The sequence below is a fragment of the Thalassophryne amazonica genome, chromosome 14 (genome assembly GCF_902500255.1).
Source record: "Thalassophryne amazonica chromosome 14, fThaAma1.1, whole genome shotgun sequence".
NCBI classification, from domain to species: Eukaryota; Metazoa; Chordata; class Actinopteri; order Batrachoidiformes; family Batrachoididae; genus Thalassophryne; species Thalassophryne amazonica.
In genome coordinates this window covers 38,900,259-38,927,927 of record NC_047116.1, presented here as the reverse complement: position 1 = coordinate 38,927,927, position 27,669 = coordinate 38,900,259, and the positions used below count along the sequence as shown (strand labels likewise).

General features: G+C 43.1%; 1 protein-coding gene across 1 annotated transcript in view; it reads left to right on the top strand.

Moving 5' to 3' along the window:
* LOC117525342 (receptor tyrosine-protein kinase erbB-4-like) overlaps positions 1–27,669 on the top strand; it is a 1,053,282-nt gene that overhangs the window by 440,565 nt on the left and 585,048 nt on the right. The gene's annotated exons all lie outside the window — the stretch shown is intronic.

The window sequence follows — 27,669 nt, the reverse complement described above, 5'->3', positions numbered from 1 at the left end:
ATAAAGTCCCTGGAAGACCATTTGTTTGCAGTGGAGCTGAGCATCCAGAGAAAGTCCACCCTGACTGCCATATCTAGTGCTTCTGTAACAATGTGATCTTTCTTTGTGGACGATAACTTTGAAGCATTTTTTTTCTTAAACTGAACATTCACATTGATTGTATCTATTCAAAGTTTTAAATAACTGACAGTCAGATGGTGCGAATATTTAATTTGGTGAGAGCTGGAACACTCCAGGTTTCACCTCATGAAATATTTGTACCATTGAAAGAGGGTAAAAACATTCATTAGTTCTTTTATATAAGGCTAAAATAAATCCTTGTCATTTGATATTTTAAGATGTATATGTCGCAGACATGATGAGCAAAGCTTTTCAGCATCTCACCATGTCATTTAGGTCCTTGAGATTTTTTATTTTTTTTTGAGTAAATGGAGCATGAGCACGGCTAAAACCTTTCAGTTTCTGGGGGCTTTCTGTTAGAAAGATTAAAAAGAAAATAATATTATGAAACTGTGCCTTGTGATAGAATCACTACGGTGATGGGTCCAAGATGGCAGCCACATTTCTTACACCTTGGCAACTAATGCGGCATCTAATCCTCTTTATAATGTCTATGTTCGTCTACTATCGGTCTTGTGATAGAATCACTACGGTGACCGGTCCAAGATGGCGGCCACATTTCTTGCGCCTTGGCAACTAATGTGGCGTATACTCTTCTTTATAATGTCTATGTTCGTCTACTATCGGCCTTGTGATAGAATCACTACTGTGACCGGTCCAAGATGGCGGCCACATTTCTTGCGCCTTGGCAACTAATGTGGCATATACTCTTCTTTATAATGTCTATGTTCGTCTACTATCGGTCTTGTGATAGAATCACTACTGTGACCGGTCCAAGATGGCGGCCACATTTCTTGCGCCTTGGCAACTAATGTGGCGTATACTCTTCTTTATAATGTCTATGTTCGTCTACTATCGGCCTTGTGATAGAATCACTACGATGACTGGTCCAAGATGGCGTCCACATTTCTTGCGCTTCAGCAACTAATGTGGCGTCTACTCCTCTTTATAATGTCTATGTTTGTCTACTATTGGCCTTGTGATAGAATCACTAGGGTGACCGGTCCAAGATAGCGGTCGCATTTCTTGCGCCTCTGCAACTAATGCGACATCTACTCTTCTTTATAATGTCTATGTTCATCTACTATCGGCCTTGTGATAGAATCACTACTGTGACCGGTCCAAGATGGCGGCCACATTTCTTGCGCCTTGGCAACTAATGTGGCATATACTCTTCTTTATAATGTCTATGTTCGTCTACTATCGGTCTTGTGATAGAATCACTACTGTGACCGGTCCAAGATGGCGGCCACATTTCTTGCGCCTTGGCAACTAATGTGGCGTATACTCTTCTTTATAATGTCTATGTTCGTCTACTATCGGCCTTGTGATAGAATCACTACGATGACTGGTCCAAGATGGCGTCCACATTTCTTGCGCTTCAGCAACTAATGTGGCGTCTACTCCTCTTTATAATGTCTATGTTTGTCTACTATTGGCCTTGTGATAGAATCACTAGGGTGACCGGTCCAAGATAGCGGTCGCATTTCTTGCGCCTCTGCAACTAATGCGACATCTACTCCTCTTTATAATGTCTATGTTCATCTACTATCGGCCTTTTGATTGAATCACTACGATGACTGGTCCAAGATGGCGGCCGCATTTCTTGTGCCTCTGCAACCAATGTGCCGCTGCGTGGCACTCCGCTCATATTAATTTATAAACAACAGAAAAGGGACTTACATTTTGGTGTTCGTCACTGGTGCTTTGATGTCAACAGTCCAACATGAACTTTAAGTAGGAGACCAAAATTATTCTCAGTCAGCTAGGAAAAACAGTTACAGTAGATAATTCAAAAATAATTCTGACGATGTAGTCTGTGATGCCGTGCACTGACTTTGTGTACTTCCAAAAAAAAAAAAAGACTGTGTATTTTCTCAGTCCAACGAAAAACCACATCAAAAATTAGTCCAGCTCTTCATCCTAACAGCTCTTCATTCCCCCAGACAGCTTACAGTGTAGTGGATTTGGTTTTTGTGTGTGTGTTAGAAGAATTAGCACCGTCAATTCTCAAGGTCGGCGCCACGTCACTTCAGTCATCCAAAGGCGATATTTTGTACTTCCGTGACTGGCCACTCGGTGAAAACATGCTCGGGCTGTATGCTGTTCTATTAAAATCAGCCTGTTTGCTATTGTCTCTAACTAGCTGCTGTCAGCCAGCTAACAGCTATCATTACCTGCAACAATGAGATTTATACACCAAGCTGACCTGAAATGAACCACTGTACATTAAATTGACTTAATTGGCGAGTCTGACCACTTTGAAAAGTGAACAAATTACATGCATTTGTATGGAGTTCGGCGATCTGTTCACTGACAAAACCCGGCCCAAGAGGTTAAATGCCGGGATGACCGACCTTGAGAAATAGCTCCTTCAAATTGTCCCCCATCAGCAAAACAAACTCCGCCATGTTTAGCTAAACGCCGTCCCCACTAGTGGGTGCTGGTCACAGCGTGCAGTGGTACAAAACGTATGGAACCAAATTTGCACACGAAATGCAACGCAACACAAATGGGATGAATAATCCATGTCACGTGACATACAAAGCACCAATCAAGTGACAGGGATCCACTCAGATGTTATATAATGTCTAATGAACACTTGCTAGTCATGCTAGCTGACAAAGAGTGTGATTTCATGAGAGAATACAACAAAATGTTTTTATTGCTAACATTTGAATTGTTTAAATAACAAGGAAAACCACTTTACCTAGGTTTCCCAACAGGATACAGACACAGAAAGATGGAAGGGTAAATTAAATACATACTCGTAGATTGCAGGAAAATAATGTTTAAATTTTAGCTTCTGAATCAAACTCATACTGGGGCAGGTAATTGGCTAGTATAAAATCTATCTTATACAAGCCAATTGCCTGCCCCAGTATGAGATATTTATCTTATACTAGGAGATTACCTGCCACAGGATGGATTTGATTCAGAGAATGGAATGAAAACTTCATCTTCAAAAACAAAGCTATCACCTCCCACCTATCCCAGATTCCAGCGAAATAGTAGGTCATGACTAGGGATGGGTATTGATAACATTTTATCAATATCAATGCCATTATCGATTCCGCTTATCAATACCTCTTATGAATTTGCTGTGTACTAAAAGTAGGCTTTACAGGTTTGTATGTCAACATTTTAAATAGGTCACTGGATCCTTGATCTCTGGGCATAAATAAAAATAAATAAAATCTGTAGGTTTTGTCAAAATCATTTCCTTTCTGACAATTTGGCATGAATGTCTCTCCATACCTCTGAGCTGAGCTCAGCCGGCTGCTGCACGTCAGCGCAGGACACCTCGCTTTGGGAGGAAAAAACGTCTTGATCGATTGCAGTTTGTTTGTATAACTATTGGAAAGAGGTGCCATTTGATTTAAATGGCGATTCGCTTTGAATTTATTAATTCTGACTGGACTCTATCATTCTGACTTGACTTGGCAGAGAGCTGCGCAGCTTTTGGAGCTGTGTGAACAGAACTGAGGACGATTCTCATTTTTTTCTTGCAGCAAGACAGGAGTTAATCCACACAAAAGTGACTCATGACTGACATATTCAGAGATGAAAGTGGTGAAAAACAAAAAAAGCTGAAACCCAAAATTAACCCCCAACACCACCCGCACAATTTTTTTTGAAATTGAGAAGCTCTGAAATGCAATCTGGGACTGCAGTGAGTGCAGCATCCATTTTGGTGAGGAAAAAAAACAAACAACTTATTCAAATTCATCCCAGTAGTATTATGCCCTTACTAGGATTCAGCAGTTTTCTAGCTTGACAGATAGATCACACTGTTACCTCTCAAGAAATTAACAAATTGAAAATATGGTTTGACCGAAACAAATTCTCATTAAACCTAAATAAAACAGGGATGAAATGGAGGTGTAAGAGTCACTAGGTGTTCACAGGAAACCCTTATTTATTTCTATATGTATTTATTTATTTTCATTGTTAGTTGGTTTTATCTTTTCTGTTGTGTTTTGTTTTATCAGGTTCTTTTTGTCTCTTTCTCTAAAATTCTATTGTAGCATTATTAGTTATTATGAGTTATGATTACTATTATTGTTGTTGTTGCTATTATTAATATATGAATAAAAATATTTTTTAAAAATTACAATTTGACTCTTCTACGATGAGCCATTAATTATTATACAGAAAACCAATGCACACAAATGTGCTGAGATGCGAACAGCTTAATGCTAACTTTAACATTGAAAACGCCAAAAAAAAACAAAAAAAAAAACGTGTTAACATTGTTCCCCTTTTTAAGTTATAAAATGCATCTATCAACTGTTTCAGAAGGACCATGACAGGTCGGTTTAATATAAAAAAGGTAAATATTACTCACAGACATATGCTCTTTAGGGTTTTAGTGGGGAAAAAATTAAGATAAAGTGAAATAAAACCATGAATCAACGAAGCAGCAAATCAAAGCACTGCTTCAATCTGCGAATCACTGCTTCTTTTGGTTCAAGGTTCAAACAAAGCCACACTGCAGAAAAGTTGATTAGACCCGCTGCAGGGTCAATCAATGTAGAGAAATGTAGAGAAATGTTCATTTTCCTGACAAACACCCCCCAAAACAATGGCCACTCTGAAGGACTGATAAGGGAATCGTTAAGCAAAAAGGTTCCTAATGTCGGTGGATCGAATAATTTCTTAACGATACCTGAAAAGAACCGGTTCTCAATACCCATCCCTAGTCACGACTAAAGCTGAATCAAGAAGAGGCAGCTGCAAGTACTACTACTAAAGTACTCAATAGTCTATGCCACTCCCCTTATGTCAAAGCATTTATTTGCCAAGTTTGGTTACATTCTGCAGCACAAAAGTATCTCTCCCCTTAACTACTACTACTACTACTACTAATACTACTTACTACTCCTGCTGCTGCTACTGAAGTGCTCCATACCCTGCCACGTCCCATATGTCAAGGTATATGTGTTCCAAGTTTGGCTCATTGCTGTAGTACAAAATTCTCTCTCGCCTTAACTGCTACTACTACTACTGCTAAAGTCCTCAATACAGTATGTCAGTCCCCGAATGTCAAGGTATACGAGGTCTATTAGAAAAGTATCCGACCTTATTATTTTTTCAAAAACCATATGGATTTGAATCACGTGTGATTACATCAGACATGCTTGAACCCTCGTGGGCATGCGAGAGTTTTTTCACGCCTGTCGGTTACGTCATTCGCCTGTGGGCAGTCTTTGAGTGAGGAGTCGTCCACCCGCTCGTCGATTTTTTTCATTGTTTAGGAATGGCTCAGAGACTGTTGCTTTGTTTGGTAAAAATTTTTTCAAAACTGTAAGGCACAACTGAGTGGACACCATTCAATAAATTCAGCTGGTTTTCGGTAAAAATTTTAACGGCTGATGAGAGATTTTGGTCTGGTAGTGTCGCTTTAAGGACGGTCCACGGCGCCTGACGGCGATCTGCGCTTCGAGGCGGCAGCGTCTCGCCATTTCAAGTTGAAAACTTCCACATTTCAGGCTCTGTTGACACAGTAAGTCGTCAGAGAACAGAGAACTTTCAGAAGAAGTCGGCATGAGGAGTTTATTCGGACATTCCATTGTTAACGGTCATTTTGTAATGAAAGAACGTGCGGGCAGAGTTGCATGTCGGGCTGGACCCGACCGCGGGGGGTCGCGGCAGGAAAAACACCTCCGTTGGAAATCTTAACGGGCAAGTTGGAACATGCCCAAGCTGTTAAACAATTTCTCAGTTACTCACTTGTTGAAAGCCATTAAAAGCCGCCTGAATTCTACAAATGGTTTTCAACACGGAGGTGCACACAGATTTGCCGAGTCGTCACGGAAACGACTCCGCGAATTTGCGCGTACGTCTTTCATTAAAAAATGTCCTTAAACAGTGGAATGTCCGCATAAATTCCTCATGCCGGCCTCTTCTGAATCTTCTCTGTTCTCTCACGATGTCCTGGGTGAATTAAGCCTTAAATTAGGATGTTTTCAGCTCGAAACAGGCCGACGACAGCGCCTGGAAGCGCTGCAGGACGTCCCGCTCCGTGGGAAGTCCTTACACCGACAGAAACACCCCATAATCTCTCATCAGCCGTTAAACTTTTCACAGAAAACCAGCTTAATTTCTCGAATAGTGTCCACTCGGATATTCCTCACAGGTCCAGAAAAAATTTTGATAAAGCAACGCGCGCCGTCTCGAGCAGCGTGTGAAACAAAGGAATTCAGCCGAGAGGGCGGGACCACATCTCACTCAAGGCCTGCCCACAGGGAAATGACGTCACCGACACGCGTGAAAAAACTCACGCATGCGCACGAGGGTTCAAGCATGATTGGTGTAATCGCATGTCATTCAAATCCATATAGTTACAAAAAAAAATAAAAGGGTCGGTTTATTATCTAAGAGACCTCGTATATGTGCCAGGTTTGGCTCAATTCTGCAGCACAACATTGTCTCTCACCTTAACAGCTACTGCTATTACTGTAAGTCCCTTCGGCTGCTCCCTTGTTTGTACTACTTGTAAATTCAAAAACTTGATCAGTATGCTTGTGTGGAGAAGATGTGTGATGTGAGTCACTCAGTGTTGTTTGTTAGTGGGTGATGTGCAGTTGTCACATATACAGTGGCTGAGATAGACAGAGATATACCGTGACCTGCTATCCATCTAAACACAATAGCACAAGCTAAGACAATAACTGTTGGATCTAAAAATGGTCACTGAAAAGAAAATGCATTGTGATTTTTTTTTATTTTTTAGCACACATGCATGGTTGCGTTTGCCAGGGGGTGTAGTTTTTGGTTCTGTGTGTCTGTAAATAACAGTTTTGACCTGATTTGGAAATAAATTGGTGAAATGACGTGTTGACTTTAGGAAAAATTACTGAAAGTAAAGGTGAGAGCCCAGTGTCAAATTTTGGGTCCAGTGTTTATATTTGTGAAGGACTGAGGTTCAATATGACCCCAGCACAGAGAACAGACTGGCTGGAAAAATATGACGTTTATTTTGTACCAAGTGTGTGATTTGGTTAACAAAAATAGATCAACATAAATCAGATGAAAAAAAAAAATAAAGAATACAATAAATAAGTAAAAGAAAAATATAATAAAAAAGAATCATGTCAGGTTCTGGGTAGCTTTCACAACAATGATTATATATATATATATATATATATATATATATATATATATATCCCCTTGAAACAACCATCTGTAATTCACACCAACAGGTATATGACAATGTTTACATTATGACATCCAATTAGAACATCAATTTTATTTATATAGTGCCAAATCACAACAAACAGTTGCCCCAAGGCGCTTTATATTGTAAGGCAAGGCCATACAATAATTACGGAAAAACCCCAACGGTCAAAACGACCCCCTGTGAGCAAGCACTTGGCGACAGTGGGAAGGAAAAACTCAGCAGCGTGACAGCAGGATTTTAATAAAATGGAGAATAATTAAGGCAATAAGTAACATCAAAGAAGGTACACAGGACAAAAGCTGCACAAACAACACTGAAAAAAAAATCCTAAAATAAAACAGGAAGTAAAGCCACTGAAACAAATACAGAACCAATATCACAGTAAAAGCATGACAAGAGAATATTCCAAAGAGAATAATAACCTGAGCAGAAACATTAAAGAACATAAGGGAATCAACAAGGAGGACAATACGCTCAGAGACACAAAGCAACAATGAATACAAACTAATTACATATCACAATAAACATATAACAGAAGAGTCTCATTAGGAGAAAACAAACAACTCAGAAAACCAACTACACAGAACAAAAGAGGGAGGCAGCGGACACAGAGATGTGAGCCATGACAATATAAAAAGGATATTTTTGAGTAATTGATTAAAGATACACTTATGGCTGCTATTAAACACCAACAAGAAGACATAAATCCCCTTTGTATATGGCACACAACTTTTGAACTAGGTTGACTTTGATAGGTCACCCTAAAACAGTTTGGACCAATAAAGATTTAACACAGCATCTATATACTAATCGAAATCTGTGTGTGTGTGTGTGTGTGTGTGTGTGTGTGTGTGTGTGTGTGTGTGTGTGTGTGTGTGTGTGTGTGTGTGTGTGTGTGTGTGTCCCTCTCCTGTCCAAACCTGACACATATATACTTTGACATACGCAGAGTGAAACACAATTGAGCACTTTAGTAGTAGCAGTAATAGCAGTAGCTGTTGTTGGCCAAGTGGTTAATGCGCTTGGTTTCAGTGCAGAAGGTTCCGGGTTCAAATCCCACCCCTGCCACATTTCTCCATTTAATGTGGAGTTGCGTCAGGAAGGGCATCCAACGTAAAAACCTGTGCCAATTCAACATGCAGATCCTTAGTGATTTTCCAGTCACGCTGGGATTTGAACCAAGGATCTTCTGGTCTCAAGCCCAGCAGCTTTACCACTGGTCCTTCACCTCACCTTCATTCAATTCCACTTAACATGGATGAGGTGTACATGTACTGTCTCATAAATTTAACTAGAGACATTCATCACAAAATGCCTCGCGCGCAGTATTATTTTCCATGCAAAGTGGAAAATAATACTTTATGTACTTTATGGGGTGGGTATTTGGTTGAAGCCTTATGTGTTTGATGTAAACTGGGATATACAATGAAAAAAATTGGAAAGTGGCATAATATTTATTTAGAGGATGTGGCAAGCAGTGACCATAAAAATCGGTCACAGTTGCCAGCCTTAAAAAAAAAAGAAATCACTGGTGACCTTGAAACTGAGGTCAAGGTCACTGACCTCTGAACCCATGCAAAGTACTCCTCCAAGGCATGTACCCCCAAATATGAAGTTTTTGTGAGCAATAGATGCCGAGCTACGTTGCGGTGAACTAATTGCGGCCGGACAGACGAACGAACTGACGGAAGGACGGACGGACAATCCGGATGCTGTATGCAAGCACTGGGTGGGGCATAAAAAGTGTCAATTATGTTAGCCCCATAATTTTCCAGAGGTACTGTTCTATTATTAAATTTATAAACTGACTCATATCTTATTCAGAACATATGGTTAATATGTATCAGTACACTCCAGCTGTTGAAATGTAAGTTTTATTTGTGGTGGAGAGTGGATTATCACAGTCATTTAGACAGGATCCTGTCTGCCATATTGGCATGAAACAGTCTCCCAACACCAACTTCATATTAAAAATGGGACCATACTATTTTCATTCTCAAATTTTATCAAGGGAGATTTTATCATCATTAAGACAGCAGCATAATTACATCACAGCAGTGCGATTGATTCTGAGACAACTGTAATAATAAATAATCGTCTTGATATTCTGTAACTGGGAATGTTTATTTTTTTCCAGTTCTTTTGATGAGCTTGTTATTAAAGCTTGTTACTTATGTTAAGTTATGTTATGTTAGCATCATAAGTATATGGCCATTACAAATGGTGGGATTCTAAATTATTGGTGGACACTCTTCTCCCACCCCATAGTGTTGCTACTCATTTATTTATTTATTTTGCCATCCCACTGCTGTGACCACAACAAAGGACATTGATTTTTCTTACAGAAATGTTTCTCTTCCATCTCTTTCTCTTGGTTGTCACAGGTTGTGTGCCTCAAATGCATGCTTAAATATTCATGAGATGTTTGCATTGACAATTTGTGGTTAAGTATGTGCCTCTAGTGGGCAGCATCGCCACAAGTCAGCATGCATACAATTCCAGATAGCATAATTTATTTATGTCAGTTTCATCAATATTGAAAAAAGGCATTTGTTTTAGGAAATACAACAACATAATAATAATAATAATAATAATAATAATGAATTATGGCCAAAGCGTTTGAATATTGCTTGGATTGAATGTGATGGACTGGCTTCTTACACACTGCATGATAATAGTTTTTTGTACTACTTGTTCATACACAGCACAGTTGTACAGGGTGAATGATTTAAATCCAAAAACCACTTTCACTGTGGTGTATGAAAAACAAAACAATCCACATAATTAAAAAGAAAATGTAGCATCTGGAGGCTGTCCTCCTACAAGGTGGTAGAACTGTGCGCTCTAGTGAGGACGAGAATGCTAATTTGCGAGAGGCCATATGGAGACAGCGGCAGCATTGTTGGTGGCTGACCAGAGCTCAGAGGGCAAGGAGAGGTTAGCTTCACTGGAGCATGCTGTCATCACGAACCCTTAACTAGTTATTGTTTTTCATGCTTATGAAGCTGCTCAACAGATGGATGATAATCTGAGCCATAATTGCCAACGGGAGCAATGGTTTGTAACTTATACTTATCTGCCAAAGTGCATGTGGGATATATTATATTACTCCGATCTCAGCTGTGGTCTTTATCATGTAGGTGAGCATGACAAAGAGAGTCGTACAAATGTCAGCTCCAACCCATAGGTTTCTAAATAGGGCTTTTTTGCACAATAGAAAATAAACAAATCATAGAAAAACTGAAATTATCTTTTTTTACTCTCTGAACGTTGACTTCATGAAGCATTCTCTGATTATTTGTGTTCATTACCTTTACGTCTTTGGCCAAGTGAGGTCACAACACATGCAAATTAAAGCAACACTAGCGATGGCAAAAAAAAAACACATACAATGCACACTTGCATCAAATTAACAACAGAGTGTTTAATCAAAAAATGTCATGCAAATTGAGAAAACATTTGCAAACATGGAGGATACAAACAAATCTAGCCTAAAGCACATGCAATAATTTGATTTGATAATGTGTCTACTGCAAATTCAGACAATGCACATGAGAATATAAAGTGTTGCGAATATCCACAAAATGGAGAGTGGTTGACAACACAACTGAAGCACTCACAGACCGTTCAATCCATCTTGGACTTTAACACATAGCAAGTGACTTTATATAACAGACAAATTGTCTGCTATGTCTCTGATAGGGTTTGCAAAGAGTGTATTTAAAGCTCAAATGGGTTGGTTTTGGGTGTCACCATAATGGACGTCAGTGATTCTGCCTAGTTCCTAGACAACTCTTAAATGGGGAAAAGGGTGGAACTTTGTGACAGCTAGCGTGATCTAGGTGTTGCTGGTTGCATGGGTGCAGGTGTTAAAAGCTATGACTGGTGTGTAGCCTCAGTAACTGTGGAACTATCAGTATAGCCAATTTTGCCTAACTATTGATACCTGCTAATTAGGGCTAATGATGCCAATATGCAAATTAAATTTAACTGAAATTTCATTCATTGGAAAACAGTGGTTCCAAACACTGCGCTTTGGATGCATCTTTTTGAAAAGGTGACATCACCTAGTAAGTCCCTTCAGCATGTCCCTTGTTTTCACTCAGGGTCAACATAGCAGATCTAAAGTGGATCTGCATGTTGATTTGGCACATGGTTTACACCGGATGCCTTTCCTGGCACAACTCCATATTGGACAACGGGCATGGGTGGGTTTGAACTGGGAACCTTCCACACAAACAAGCACAATTGACCGCTTGTCCACCACCCCTAAAATCTCATTTGGCCATCACAAACTGTCAATGGGGTCGCTAAAAAAGGATCAAACCAATTTCAGTGAAATTTGACAGATAGATCGACCTTGCATGAAGGAAGAATTTAATATATTTTGAGTCCAATTCGTTTTCCTTTTCAGAACAAACTTTTTTTTGCCATTTACTTCCATGTTATTTGTACTGGTTTACCCCCACCGATATTTCAACACAGCTAAGGAGAGATTAAAGAGGACTCAGACCTCAGCATGGTATCTGTTTCTGAGAACCTGCTTTTTTGGGGGTGGAGGGGGGGGGGGGGGATCTGGTTCACCACTTTGAATCCAAACTGCAGTTTCCATCAACTGTAAAGACAGAAGCTCTTGAATTTTCCGATTACAGTGGGGAGAGGAGGGGTTTGGTTCCACTTTGGATTTTGATTCCTGTTGTTTTTGTAGGAATGTAATTTCCAGCATCCAGTTTATTCAATATGCATTATCTACAGCCAGGTTTCGACTGTTTACTTATGGAAGTGATTTTTTCAACTTTAGTTCAGTCAGTCACTCAATTATTGGGATGACCTTTTGCTGGCTTGTCTGGCAGGGGCCCATCAACCTCCAAGTATTGCCAGCTTTAAAGGTATTCAATAATCACACAAGGTACTATTGATAAAGTCTCTGGGTGCATTACCTATGAAATTAATCAGCCAAGGAGCAGGCAACACAGGTTTTGTGCTGTGCAATGTTAATGAGGAAAATTATAAAATTCAAACTGATGAAAATTTGACTTTAGGCATTGAAATGTTGGCAATCAGTGAAACAATTTTGTTTATATTTGAAGTGCTGTTTGTAATTCCCTCTGGCTTACTGTGATGAGTAAGGCACAGACAATGATGGATGATTTGTGGTCTTGTCTGGTGGTTGTCTTTTGAAAACACATGGGAGCTGAAATGGAAGCCATTTAAATTCATTTTCCAACCCATCTGTCCCTCGGAACATGTGGGAATGATTTGTGAGAGGAGGAAAGATGAATGACAGAGGCATATGTGAGAAAAAGAGAGAGGCCACCAAAGAGAGGGAAGTTCAGCTACTCTTATCCTTTGTGGTTTGCAGGGAATCCAGTAGTCCCTGTTCCTGCCTGTTGCAGAGATGTGTTCATAGGCAACTCTGGTGCGCTTGACGGGGTTGAAACACTGCATCGGAATACCCCAACCATCGCTCCACAAGAATATTTGCTTGCCATTTAAAGTCTGTTTAGCCTCAGTGTTTCACTTTCTGTGACTGGTCTGGTCCTATTGCATTTCAAATGTAATCCCGTCTATGCTCTGCACTGGGAACGGCTCATCTTTTCCTTGTCAAGCAACTGCCACAGTGAAGGGTAGTCTATGTCCTGTTTTGCATTTCTTGTATGTATTTAGTTTTTGAATTAATCTTGGTTTAACTTTTCCAAATTTTCCACAATTGCACTTTGGTCTTGTCAGCAGAGTGGTTTCTTTTGTGTTATTCAAACAATTTCTCTTGTCAGCTCTATTTTATTGTATGTGTGAATTTACAGACTTGTACATATTACAACCCAAATTCCAATGAAGTTGGGACATTGTGTAAAATGTAAATAAAAACAGAATACAATGATTTGCAAATCCTCTTTGTTGGGTTTGCACCCTGTTTTTAAAGAAATGAGAGGCACAAACACTGAAAAGAAACCAGTCAGAGAGAGACAAATATATATATTTTTTGCTCTGCGCAGAGGAGGAGAACAATGAAGCAGCTTGTAAGTGCTCAGCTACAAAGCTCTCCTAAAATCTCCTCCTCTGGCCCAGCCTTTTATTTAGTTCAACATGAGAAAAAACAAACAAGGACAGTCGGGAGAGGTTACACATGAGTCATGTCTGCAAGAGGGAGATATCGGGACAAGGTGACTGCTGGAACCTTCCATTCCTGCGACATGAACCTTGCGGCTCCCACAGCAGGATAAGGCACTTATGTAAAATGAAAAATAGTTTGCTCACTCATGAAGAATGCAGTCAACAAGTCTTTCTTTCTAAAATCTCCTCTTCTCACAAAGAGGAAAAATAAGCATAAACTATAAGAAAATAAATAATAATAATATAAGCATAAACTAAAGAAAATAAATGATAATAAGAGCATGAACTATATAAAATCCTTGACACTCTTCAACCTATATTCAATTGAATACACCACAAAGACAAGATATTTAATGTTCAAACTGATAATATTTATTGTTTTTGTGCAAATATTTGCTCATTTTGAAATGGATGCCTGCAATGTATTTCATAAAAGATGGGACGGGGCAACAAAAGCCTGGGAAAGTTGATGAATGCTCAAAGAACACCTAAATGGAAACAAGTGAGTGTCATGATTGGGTAGAAAAGGAGCATCCTCAAAAGGGTCAGCCATTCACAAGCAAAGATGGGGCGAGGATCACCACTTTGTAAACAACTGCATGAAAGAATAGTTCAGCAGTTTAACAACAATGTTACTCAATGTTTAATTGCAAGGAATTTAGGGATTCTATCATCTACAGTCAATAATGTAACCAGAAGATTCAGAGAATCTGGAGAACTTTGTACACGTAAGCGGCAAGGCCGAAAACCAACATTGAATGCCTGTCACCTTCGATCCCTCAGGTGCCACTGCATTAAAAACCGACATCATTGTGTAAATGATCTTACCACATGGGTTGAGGAACACTTCAGAAAACCAATGTCAGTTAACACAGTTTGTCGCTACATCTACAAGTGCAAGTTAAAACTCTACCACCAAAGCAAAAGCCATACTTCAACAACATCCAGAAACACCTTCTCTGGGCCAAAGCTCATTTGAAATGGACAGATGCAAAGTGGAAAAGTGTGCTTTGGTCTGATGAGGCCACATTTCAAATTGTATTTGGAAATCATGGATGTCGTGTCCTTGGGACGAAAGAGGAAAAAGACCATCTAGATTGTTACCAGCACAAAGTTCAAAAGCCAGCACCTGTGATGGTATGGGGGTGTGTTATTGCCCATGGCATGGACAACTTACACATCTGTGATGGCACCTTCAATGCTGAAAGGTACCTCCAGGTTTTGGAGCAACACATGTTGCCATCCAAGCAATGTTTTTTCAGGGATGTCCCTGTTTATTTCATAAAGACAATGCCAAGCCACATTCTGCACGTGTTACAACAGCATGGCTTCTTAGTAAAAGAGAGAGGGTACTAGACTGGCCTGCCTGCAGTCCAGACCTGTTGCCCATTGAAAATGTGTGGCACATTATGAAGCGCAAAATACAACAACGGAGACCACGGACTGTTGAACAACTGAATCATACATCAAGCAAGAATGGGAAAGAATTCCACCAACAAAGCTTCAACAATTAGTGTCCTCAGTTCCCAAATGCTTATTGAGTGTTGTTAGAAGGAAAGGTGATGTAACACAGTGGTAAACATACCACTCTCCCAGCTTTTTTGAAATGTGTTGCAGGTATCCATTTAAAAATGAGCAAATATTTGCAAAAAAACAATAAAGTCTATCAGTTTGAACATTAAAAATCTTGTCTTTGTGGTGTATTTAATTGAATATAGGTTGAAGAGGATTTGCAAACCATTGTATTCTCTTTTTATTTACATTTTACACAACATACCAATTTCATTGGAACTGGAGTTGTACACGTAGACACTTGGGAATTTACTTAATGCTATCACTGAATCACAAAATGATCGTAATGTCACCTTGCCACATCAGGTCTGAAAGAGCTTGTATTTCACAACAGGCCTACCCTCAGTCCTGGTAGACAATCAGTCCATCCCCAAATCCCCAAAATAGCCATCATTCTGCTGCTGTCTGGTGTAACATTACAGTTTTTTTTTTTTTGTTTTTTTTTGCATGTTCCAGTTTCTGAGCTCCTCATCACTCAGGTAACTGTGGGATGGATCATACCCAGTGAAACAGCACATTCGGTAGTGTCATAACTGACATTCCCTCACAATACAGATATTACACCTCATCTTAAATAGTAGTTCATTGGAAGCAAAGTCACTCTGTGATTATTAAAGCATTATTTGGAGAGAACAGTAGCAAAGGCATCCAGTTGCCTCCTGAGGTAACTTGTTGCGGTATAAGACTCAACTATAAAGTAAAACTAAAAGTGCCAGGTTCCTAAAAACTCAGACCTTCATCATCCAAAGCTTTCAACATAGTCAAACACTGCTGTGCAGTGACCGCATGACTCAATAAGCTTCTCCAGATGTTTCTCAACCTTATTGGTGAGCTCCCAGAGGCATCAATGTCACTGCTGAGTGAATTCTCAACAAGTACGATCATTTCACCACATACATACATAAATTCATGACTTCAGTGAAACCCTAGATCTTAGTCTTGATCCAAGACAATGACAAATTCAAATACTATGCTTCTCAAGCTTCTGAAGTGTGTCATGGCATTACTGATTCCACAAAGATCACAGCATCATCTGTGAAATCAAGGTCAGTGAACCTTTCCTCACTAATAAAGGTACCAAAGTCTCTGGTCACTGGCAATGGAGATGTCCAAAATCCTGGCAGGAGTACCAGCCTTGTACATCTGCTCAAAACAGCCATTCCAGCAGGACAATACAGTCGTCATCTGTCAGGATCATGTAAAAGTGGCTCCTTGCTTACCTTCAGTGCCATCATAGCCTACTTTCTCAGTTATCTATATAACCTGGAGTAGCCAATAAGTTGTGCACTGCAACTCATTTGGATGATATTCAGAGCACCTTCTAAGGTGAAACACCATCTCCATGCACAAAGACAAAACCAATACAATCCCTGGCAGGTTTCACTTTCTTTTCACCAACCTCTCCTACATTTCATTCAGCCCATTCATATCTGTAAGTTCTCCACTCAGATTCTATGCGTATTTCTGCAGAACTGTCTGTTTTTAAAGTCAAACAAGATTAAGTCTATATTGGCCACAAGGTAGTTAATCTTATTGTTTCAACAGTAACTCAGTCTACCACATTGTAGTTACAAATGACTATGACATGTACTGCTCATGTACTGCGATGAGAGCAAAGGCTGGTTGGTAAAGTTAGACCTTACTTGTGTGAAGCGCCTTGAGGCAACTTTGTTGTGATTTGGCGCTATATAAATGAAATAAATTGAATTGAGAGTAAAACATACTCCAGCACTCTGCGTGCTATGCTTACCGACACAACCCCGAAAGCCAGTGCAGTTTAATGGGTTGTGTCTATTGCACTGCACAAGCAATTATGTGGACCCATAGGTAAGAGTTAAGGCACCTTGACACCTTGGCACGCAATCTGCCATGTCAGAGAGCAAACTCGTTGCAAACCTGCTGTAAACACATTGTAAACCATTGTAAACTGTGCACGGATGTGTGCATCAGCCAAGTTCTGAGATTTAATGATTAATCTGCAACAAATTAGTTATTTTATATAACGCAGCATCCAGCGGCATAAAGCGCAGCATCAAGTGGGACAAAATGGATCGCATTGGTATGATGAATTGCGCAAGATTGTGGGGGGTTAAATGCGTGCAAGGTGCCATTAGGTAAGCAGTGACTACCAGTTTTCATTCAAAGGACATGGTTGACTTTAAATACAAAAATATACCTCTACTAAACCCTTGCACCTCAAACACTATTGCACGTTCTCCAGTGTATACATTCTACAGCATGCATGTACACTTATTAAAAATATATGCAATTCATCTAAAAAGCAGGAAAATATTGCCTGAAGTTCATTTCAAATCCACCCCCAACCCCCAGTACAGTATTTGACAGGTACAGCACTGTAATAGTGATTTTGTGAATATATGACAAATGCATATTTCTGGGCACCATCTTGAAAAAAATGGCAGCCACCTTTAAAATTGAAGTGACTGTTTTTTTAACCCTCTGGGGCCGACGCCGTCGTATACGACAACGAAGACCAAGCTTTACTGTAAGTCCCTTCAGCTGCTCCCTTGTTTGCACTTGGGGTCACCACAGCAACTCTAAGGTGGATCTGCATGTTGAATTGGCAGAGGTTTTACACAGGATGCCCTTCCTGACGCAACTCCACATTACATGGAGAAATGTGGCAGGGGTGGGATTTTAACCCGGAACCTTCTGCACTGAAACCAAGCACATTAACCACTTGGCCACCACCCCTGCTCTAAGACCAAGCTTTACTAAATTATAAATAACTTCTTAATGATATGAGATAGAAACATACCTTTTTTTTTTCCTGAAAGGTTAACTCTGTGGACTTTCGAGGCAGCCGTCAGCCATCTTTGTACCCCTCATAGAAGTTGTGATGACGTGCGCAATGTGAGTGTCCAATTAGAATTGGTTCACCGTCACATGATTTTCCAAAATCCAATCGTAGGGCAGATTTACCTCACATGAAAAACCAAAGATCGTTTTCAGGAGTGATATGTTACTAGTTGGCCGGTTTGAATAGCCCCCTGGGTGCTCCAATGAGTACATACTATTGGGCTCCTGCGCTGTTACGCACAGCGATCAGTGAAAGCAGTCGGAGAGCCTCTGATGACAATCTCACGTGCTCAAACAAAAAGTGTGTAACTATCAGGATTGCTCATCTAGTTTGCATGTGAATGTTACTGGATAACTCTGTTGCTTTCTAGGTGTAAAGCACTGTTTACCATAACAATGAAGGGAGGGGGAGGGCCGCTCCTCAGACTGTAAAAGGAGCCAAAGTGGGCCAAAGTGTGAATGAAAGCTGCTTTAGGAGCAGCACAGAACACTCCAAAACACAGTTGAAATAGAAATTTGTGATGTAACCTTTGTGTAATAGCAGACAGAGAAAAAAGGCATAGACCATTTTGTATACATTGTTCAAAATGTGCATTTGTGTTTATTGTTTGAACCTTTTTGTTGTACAGTCTTTCACAGAAGACCTCAAATTACCTTTATAAAGTGTCAAAACAGTTGTTTATTATAGTTTGTTGTGTGTTTTGAATAAAAGTGTGTGGAAAATTGTTTTTCGCTTTACATTTTCCTTTCTTATTTTTGATTGTGAAATTTTGAAAAAAAAAAGAGACATAAAACTTGATTGTGGGATGCAGTGAGAGCTGTTAACAGCAATAATAAAACATTTATGCCAGGTGAGTGAACTGTCCAAAAAATGCCCTCGGACCCCAGAGGGTTAATGGAAAAGTAGAGCAAGAAGAACTATTGTGCCAACGTTGGTGCTCACTCACTCACTCACTCATCTTCAACCACTTACTCCAATTAAGGGTCGCGAGGGGCCATGGCCTATTCCAGCAGTCACAGAGCGCGAGGCAGGGTACACCCTTGACCGGATGCCAGCCTGTCGCAAGGCCACATATAGACAAACAAACACACTCACACCCACATGCACACCTATGGACATTTTAAAGTTTTCAATCAACCTAACCTGCATGTCTTTGGATGTACGAGGAAGCCAGAGCACCCAGAGAGAACCCCCGCAAACTCAGGGAGAACACACAAACTACACACAGAAAGGCCACAAGTGGGAATCAAACCCATGATCTTCTTGCTGTGAGGCAACAGTGCTAGCCACTAATCCACCATGCTGCCAACTTTGATGGTGTATCACAAAATAAAAGATTTTTAAGATGCATTTATATGCTGCACTAATACAAGAAGTCTTAGGTATTTTTATTAAACTCAAGAAAAATAGGAGTGAAAAACAACAGCATTGTGTATCATATTTTTATTGAGGTTATTTCATTTACTGTATATATGGTGCAAAGAGAATGAATCTCTTTGGAATTCTTGACTTTAAGTCAGCAGGAAAGTGAAATTCATCAAGTCACTATGATGAATTCTCCTTACATTGTGAACAACACAAAGATTCATTTTTGCTTCCCGTGTCATACCGCGTCATAGGCAGCATGTGAAACTGTCCACTCTTCAGAGTCTTATGGAATGTGGTCCTGTTGGGAAAAGTCACATGTACATATAAATAACAGGGACTGCTTCATGCAGCCTTTTCTGTGATTTACAGTCAGACAGATCATGTTCAGTGTGTAGACAAATGGATTCGATCATGCAGCAGGACGGGGAAAATGCATTTTCAGGTCTGTTATTTACACTGCATCCTGCTCATGCACACATGCAGGCATATCACCAGCAGGACCACCTTGCTTTGCCTTAAACCCACAAGCATCCACACTTCTAGATATGCTCCATGCAACACAGATGGCTTTGTTGTGGTTCATTTGGCAGTCAGCACTCATGCAGAACCATTGAATTTCATAGTGTTTCATTAGAAATCACGTGGGCAAAAAATACACTGTTGACTTTGAGAGGGTTTTATTTATTTATTTATTTATTTATTTTTTGCCCCGTAGGTGATTTCATATACTTGGAGACAGCCTTCATACGTCAGCACACTTATTGAAGGCATGTTTAAGAAAGCAAATGGGTTTAGAAAAGTAAATTTTGTCAGATTTCACATGCCACAATGCCTCCTTTACTCTGATCTCAGCACCGTGCCTCAAGGGTGCAATAACAGTTTATTACACCTATCCTCACTTTATGACCCCCCCCACCCTCACAGCCCATCTCTACTTCCCTTAAGCCCACACTAACTGTTATTGAAAACACCCTGGTCTGCCATATATCATTCCTGAGCAGCACGTTATGCTATGTTCCACCTAATCACTGCTGATTCGTAGAGTACAGCCCGGGTCACATTGGGATAGTTCCGCTTACCTAGTATTTTTGCGGATATGGAAGTATTTGAACACAATTCCATGTGTCTCTACTTCCAGTGGTTCCTTGATGCTCCCGTATGTATCTACGGTATAATAATAGTAAATTGGGCAACACAGTGCCTTAATGGTTAGCACTGTTGCCTCACAGCAAGAGGTCATGAGTTCGACTCCCACCTGTGGCCTTTCTGTGTGGAGTTTGCATGTTCTCCCCGTGTTTGCGTGGGTTTCCTCCCACATTTAAAGACATGCAAGTTAGCTGAATTGAAAACTTTATAATTGTCCAGGTCTCCCTTACAAAAGAGATCTCGATCTCAATGGGACTAACCTGGTTAAATTTAAAAATTAAACTAAAGGATTTTGATGTGTCACAAGAGTGTAAATTATTTGGGTTCCATTTATCGCTGGTCAAGAGGGTAGATTATATCCAAGTAGGATTTAGGATAGTTTATGGTGTTGTAGGGTATGCTCTGAATCTGGATTCAAATGCAACAAGTCAATAAAGGCGTCACAGTTGACAGCATGCCCAGAGTCAGGGAGATATCTGTCACAGTGATGGGAATACTGTCTGTAATTGTGAAGATAATGTCTGGTGGTGAGGTAAACCACACAACCAAGGCATTAGAATTGAATAATGGCATTTTAAATTAATAGTTATCAGTTTGCATCTATATTCCAGTCTCCATTCTGATTATTTTTAGAGGTTTACTCAATGTGACTGCACACTGCGCGCAGTCTTGAAAATTGTAGCACTCCGGTTGTAACACAATGCAGCATGTTTATAGTATAGTTTTTTTTTTCTTGTACAGCCTTTATTGTTGGGAAGGTGTCGTAACACGGACCCGCAACAGGGGGCGCAAATGAACGGACAATGGATAAGACAAAGAGTAACAATTTAATGTTGTGAAACGCACAACTGGATACAGACAAAGATAATGCCAATTAAACACAAGGTGACGTGCGGGCAGGCTCGAAGATAGGAGACCTCTGGCGATCGGAGAGCCGGGACCCACACAGCTTCCACCACCAACGGCCTGAAGAACACCAGAGCCGCCAAGTCCTGAGTCCCCAGGTGGTCTGTTGCAGACCCTGGTACTGCTGGCAGAAGATGAAAAACAGTTAATGGTGAGTGTGTATCCACACACCCAGTAATCCTTCACCTACAGATCTTCGAGGAGGGAAAACCTCCACCTCCGATACAAAATCACCCGTGCAGCTCCTGACAGTTGCTCCTTGGATGGAGTGAGAGGCGAAGACATCGCAGACTCACACTGCACGCCAATCCAAAAATCACTGAATCCTCAGGAATACAGCTGCACACAGAATAATTAGTTAGCACTAATCACAGCAGAGAATTACCTTACACGGTAGTTGATTTCTCGGCGAGGAGGTGGAGTAATGATCCGGCTTTTGTAGGGATGCAGGTGATTGGTGACAGCTGGTGTAAATGAGTGACAGCTGTCACTCTCTGTCTCGGCGCCCTCTCATGCTTGAAGCCCGCATTCCAAGCAGGGCGCCGACTGGTGGTGGTGGGCCAGCGGCCCACACAACAGGACCCCCCCCTTAACGGGCGCCTCTTGGCGCCCGACCAGGCTTGTCCGGGTGTCGGCGGTAGAAATCAGCCAGGAGGGCCGGGTCCAGGATGAAGCTCCTCTTCACCCAGGAGCGTTCTTCGGGTCCGTACCCCTCCCAGTCCACCAGATATTGAAAACCCCGGCCCTTCCGACGGACGTCCAGGAGTCGACGAACAGTCCATGCCGGCTCCCCGTCGATGATACGGGCAGGAGGTGGTACGGGTCCAGGAGTGCAGAGTGGTGAGGCGTGGTATGGTTTTAACCTGGAGACATGAAACACTGGATGAATCCGCAGTGAAGCTGGGAGTTTCAGCTTCACTGCGGCCGGGCTGAGGATCTTGATTATAGGGAAAGGTCCGATGAACCGGTCTTTGAGTTTTTGTGATTCAACCTGCAGTGGGATGTCCTTAGTTGATAACCACACCTCCTGCCCAGGCTGGTATGTAGGGGCCGGGGAACGCCGGCGATCTACATGGGCCTTAGCCCTCGTCCGGGCCTGCAACAGGGCAGAACGGGCGGTCCGCCACACCCGGCGGCACCTCCGCAGGTGGGCCTGGACCGAGGGGACCCCGACCTCTCCCTCCACAAGTGGAAACAATGGGGGCTGATACCCCAAACACGCCTCAAAAGGGGAGAGGCCGGTAGCAGATGAGACTTGGCTATTGTGGGCGTACTTGATCCAGGCCAGATGGTCACTCCAAGCCGCCGGATGCGCGGAGGTTACGCAGCGGAGGGCCTGTTCCAACTCCTGGTTCGCCCGCTCTGCCTGGCCGTTCGTCTGTGGGTGATACCCGGATGAGAGACTCACGGTGGCCCCCAGTTCCTTACAAAAACTTCTCCAGACCTGCGAGGAGAACTGGGGACCACGATCCGAAACGATGTCCGATGGTATCCCATGCAGACGCACGACGTGGTGGACCAGGAGGTCTGCTGTCTCCTGGGCCGTCGGGAGCTTCGGGAGGGCCACGAAGTGGGCCGCCTTGGAGAACCGGTCCACTATCGTGAGGATGACTGTGTTGCCCTGGGACGGCGGGAGGCCCGTGACGAAGTCCAGGCCGATGTGAGACCAGGGGCGATGAGGCACAGGCAGGGGCTGGAGGAGGCCCCTGATCTTGTGATGATCCGCCTTGCCCCTAGCACAGGTGGTACAGGCCTGGACATAGTCCCGGACGTCGGCTTCCAGTGACGCCCACCAGAAGTGCTGCTGGACTACTGCCACGGTCCTACGCACTCCGGGATGACAGGAGAGCTTGGATCCGTAGCAGAAGTCCAAGACGGCAGCCCTGGCTTCTGGTGGGACGTAGAGTCTGTTCTTAGGACCGTTCCCCGGGTCCGGGTTCCTTGCCAGGGCCTCCCGGACGGTCTTCTCCACGTCCCATGTGAGGGTGGCCACGACAGTGGACTCGGGAACGATGGTCTCGATGGGGTCTGACAACTCGGCCTTGGCTTCCTCTTCGTGCACCCGGGACAGTGCGTCGGATCGTTGGTTCCTAGTCCCGGGACGGTAGGTGATCCGGAAGTCAAAGCGTCCGAAGAACAGGGACCAGCGGGCTTGCCTGGGGTTCAGCCGCTTGGCGGTCCAGATGTACTCCAGGTTCCAATGGTCCGTGAAAACCGTGAAAGGCACCGTAGCTCCCTCCAACAGGTGTCTCCACTCTTCAAGAGCCTCCTTCACCGCGAGGAGTTCCCGATTGCCCACGTCATAGTTACGCTCAGCGGGGGTCAACCTGCGGGAAAAGTAGGCACATGGATGGAGAACCTTGTTGGACTCCCCGCTCTGGGACAGAACGGCTCCTATCCCTGAGTCAGAGGCGTCCACCTCCACTATGAACTGGCGAGTAGGATCAGGCTGCACCACAACTGGTGCAGACGAAAACCGGCGTTTCAACTCCCTTAATGCGGCTTCGCACCGATCCGACCAGGTGAAGGGGACTTTAGTGGAGGTCAGGGCAGTCAGGGGGCCAACAACCTGACTGTAACCTTTAATGAACCTCCGGGAGAAATTTGCAAAGCCGAGGAACTGTTGCAGCTTCCTACGGCTTGTTGGTTGGGGCCAATCTCTCACCGCCGCAACCTTGGCCGGATCCGGGGCGACGGAGTTGGAGGAGATGATGAACCCCAGGAAGGACAAAGAAGTGCAGTGGAACTCACACTTCTCGCCCTTCACAAACAACCGGTTTTCTAGTAACCGCTGCAGGACCTGACGTACATGCTGGACATGAGTCTCAGGGTCCGGAGAAAAGATGAGTATATCATCCAGATATACGAAGACAAACCGGTGCAGGAAGTCCCGCAAGACGTCATTAACCAATGCTTGGAACGTCGCGGGGGCATTAGTGAGGCCGAACGGCATGACCAGGTACTCAAAATGACCTAACGGGGTGTTAAATGCCGTCTTCCATTCGTCTCCCTTCCGGATCCGAACCAGGTGGTACGCATTCCTAAGATCTAGTTTGGTGAACATTTTGGCTCCTTGCAGGGGCGTGAACACCGAATCCAACAGGGGCAACGGGTATCGATTGCGAACCGTAATCTTGTTCAGCCCTCTGTAGTCAATGCATGGATGGAGTCCGCCGTCTTTTTTACCCACAAAAAAGAAACCTGCACCCATCGGGGAGGTGGAGTTCCGAATCTACCCGGCGGCTAAGGAGTCCCGGATGTAGGTCTCCATCGATTCGCGTTCCAGACGTGAGAGGTTGTACAATCTACTGGACGGGTACTCAGCGCCCGGAATCAAATCGATGGCACAATCGTACGGTCGGTGCGGGGGAAGAGTGAGTGCCAGATCTTTGCTGAAGACGTCAGCAAGATCGTGGTACACCTCGGGTACCGCCGTCAGATTGGGGGGGACTTTGACCTCCTCTTTAGCTGTGATTCCGGGTGGAACCGAGGATCCAAGACACTCCTGGTGGCAGGTTTCGCTCCACTGCGTCACCACCCCAGACGGCCAATCAATCCGGGGATTGTGCTTCACCATCCATGGAAATCCCAGAATCACTTGGGAGGTAGAAGGTGTCACAAAAAACACGATCTCCTCCCTGTGATTCCCAGACACAACCAAGGTCACTGGCTGTGTCTGATGTGTAATTAACCAGCCTCCTTTGTCTGTTATTTGATTTTAATTTGGCCCTGCTCGTGTCCATAGCTTCGTCAGCAGGGGGAGCTGTTGCCACACAGAGCCCTCTGGCAGTGGAACGTGGGGAAGACGACACCCTTTCGGACCCGGAGGAAAGAGGGACGGCTTGAGCCCGACCACGCCCCCCGGCCTGCTCCCGACGGTGTTCATTCAACCGGTTGTCTAAGCGTATAACCAAATTGATAAGCCCGTCGAAATCTTGCGGTTCCTCTTTAGCCAGCAAATGCTCCTTCAGGACTGGAGACAGTCCGTTTATGAAGGCGGCGCGGCACAACAGCCGAGCCGAGCACAACATTATTCCAGCCGGACCTCGCAGCCGCGATGCGGAAGTCGACTGCATAATCAGGTGCGCTTCGGCGCCCCTGTCTCATTGACAGCAGCACGCTCGAGGCGGTCTCGCCTCTGTTGGAATGATCAAACACCTGTTTGAATTCCCGTACAAACCCAGCGTATGACGTCAGGAGCCACGAATTCTGTTCCCAAAGCGCCGTAGCCCAGGCGCGTGCCTCACCTCGAAGCAAATTAATCACATAAGCCACCCGGCTGGCATCTGATGCGTACATAACTGGACGCTGTGCAAAAACGAGCGAACACTGCATTAAGAAGTCTGCGCACATTTCGACACAGCCTCCGTATGGTTCTGGAGGGCTTATGTAAGCTTCAGGGGACGGTGGGGGGGTTTGTTGAACGGCCAGTGGAACATCTGTCTGTGGCCCAGAGCCAGCAGGAGGAGTCACTGCAGCAGCGCTCGAGTCGCGCGCTTCCACTCTGGCGGTGAGAGCCTCCACCCTTCCGATTGAGGACTGCATTCTGCTCGGTTACCAGATTTAACTGAGCGGTGAAAGCGGTAAGGATTTGCTGCAGATCACTTACCACGCCTCCTGCTGACACCTGCGCTCCTTGTTCTCCCATTGGCTGTTCAAGCTGTGGTTGACGCCCCTCGGGATCCATGACGAATGGCCGAGAAATCCTGTTGGGAAGGTGTCGTAACACGGACCCGCAACAGGGGGCGCAAATGAACGGACAATGGATAAGACAAAGAGTAACAATTTAATGTTGTGAAACGCACAACTGGATACAGACAAAGATAATGCCAATTAAACACAAGGTGACGTGCGGGCAGGCTCGAAGATAGGAGACCTCTGGCGATCGGAGAGCCGGGACCCACACAGCTTCCACCACCAACGGCCTGAAGAACACCGGAGCCGCCAAGTCCTGAGTCCCCAGGTGGTCACCGTCTTCTGTTGCAGACCCTGGTACTGCTGGCAGAAGATGAAAAACAGTTAATGGTGAGTGTGTATCCACACACCCAGTAATCCTTCACCTACAGATCTTCGAGGAGGGAAAACCTCCACCTCCGATACAAAATCACCCGTGCAGCTCCTGACAGTTGCTCCTTGGATGGACTGAGAGGCGAAGACGTCGCAGACTCTCACTGCACGCCAATCCAAAAATCACTGAATCCTCAGGAATACGGCTGCACACAGAATAATTAGTTAGCACTAATCACAGCAGAGAATTACCTTACACGGTAGTTGATTTCTCGGCGAGGAGGTGGAGTAATGATCCGGCTTTTGTGGGGATGCAGGTGATTGGTGACAGCTGGTGTAAATGAGTGACAGCTGTCACTCTCTGTCTCGGTGCCCTCTCATGCTTGAAGCCCGCACTCCAAGCAGGGCGCCGACTGGTGGTGGTGGGCCAGCAGTACCTCCTCTTCAGTGGCCCACACAACATTTATTTTAAAACAATCACTAAAAGCAGTTAATTATTTAAAGCAATCAATTCACCTCGTGCCTTACTCACATTTGAGAAATGTGTTGTATGTAAGAACTTCAGATTTATACAAATTGCTGAAAACAAACTGCTTCACGGGTATCTGTTATTTATGACAACATACATTGCTGGAAATTAAATTTGCATGGGACTGTTTACCTACTTGTACCATCCATCACTCTAACATCCACTGCAGGATTGCATGTCCACCAACACTGGGAGAAAAAGTGAAAACTGAATTAACTTAAAAAACATACAATTTTTTTTTTTTTTTTTTTTTTTTTTACAGCTAAACTTCTCAAAGTATTTTTTATAATGGTTGTACATTTAATTATAACTGCAGTTTAAGATGTTTATCTTAAATTGAACTAGGAAGAAATTACAGTATTTTTTTTTAAGTTTATTCGAGTTTGACTTTTTTAGTTTGTAGTTCATTGTTCAGTATTTTTTTTTCTCTAAATTGTATGTTATTGTTTGAGGGACCTTCCTGTAATTAAAAAAAAAAAAAGGCCCTTTGCGTGTTTTAAAGTTCAAACAATATTCATGTAAAAACAAAAAACAAAACAACAAATGTGATTTGGTGCAGTATAAATAATTTGAATTGAATTGATTCTTTAATTGTTTCTGTTTGTGGTTACTAAGATGTCTGATGTCCCTCAGAACCCAATGCGGCTTCATGTCTTTCTTCAGTCTATGTGCTCAGATGTGTGTGTAATTCTACACTAGAGTGGGCAGCAGCAGCTGATAGGGCAGATGGTTTGTGTTGTCATGGGGGGCAAAGTGTGCAGTGGTTGGAAATGCTTCCGTTTAATTACTTGTCAAGTGGGTGACCAGCTACCCACTAAAGGGCTTTCATGTGCTCCGAGTGGCCTACAGGTTCAGCGGGGAGTAAAATTGGGTTGGGGTGCCAACGCTGTGGCTTTCAGGGTT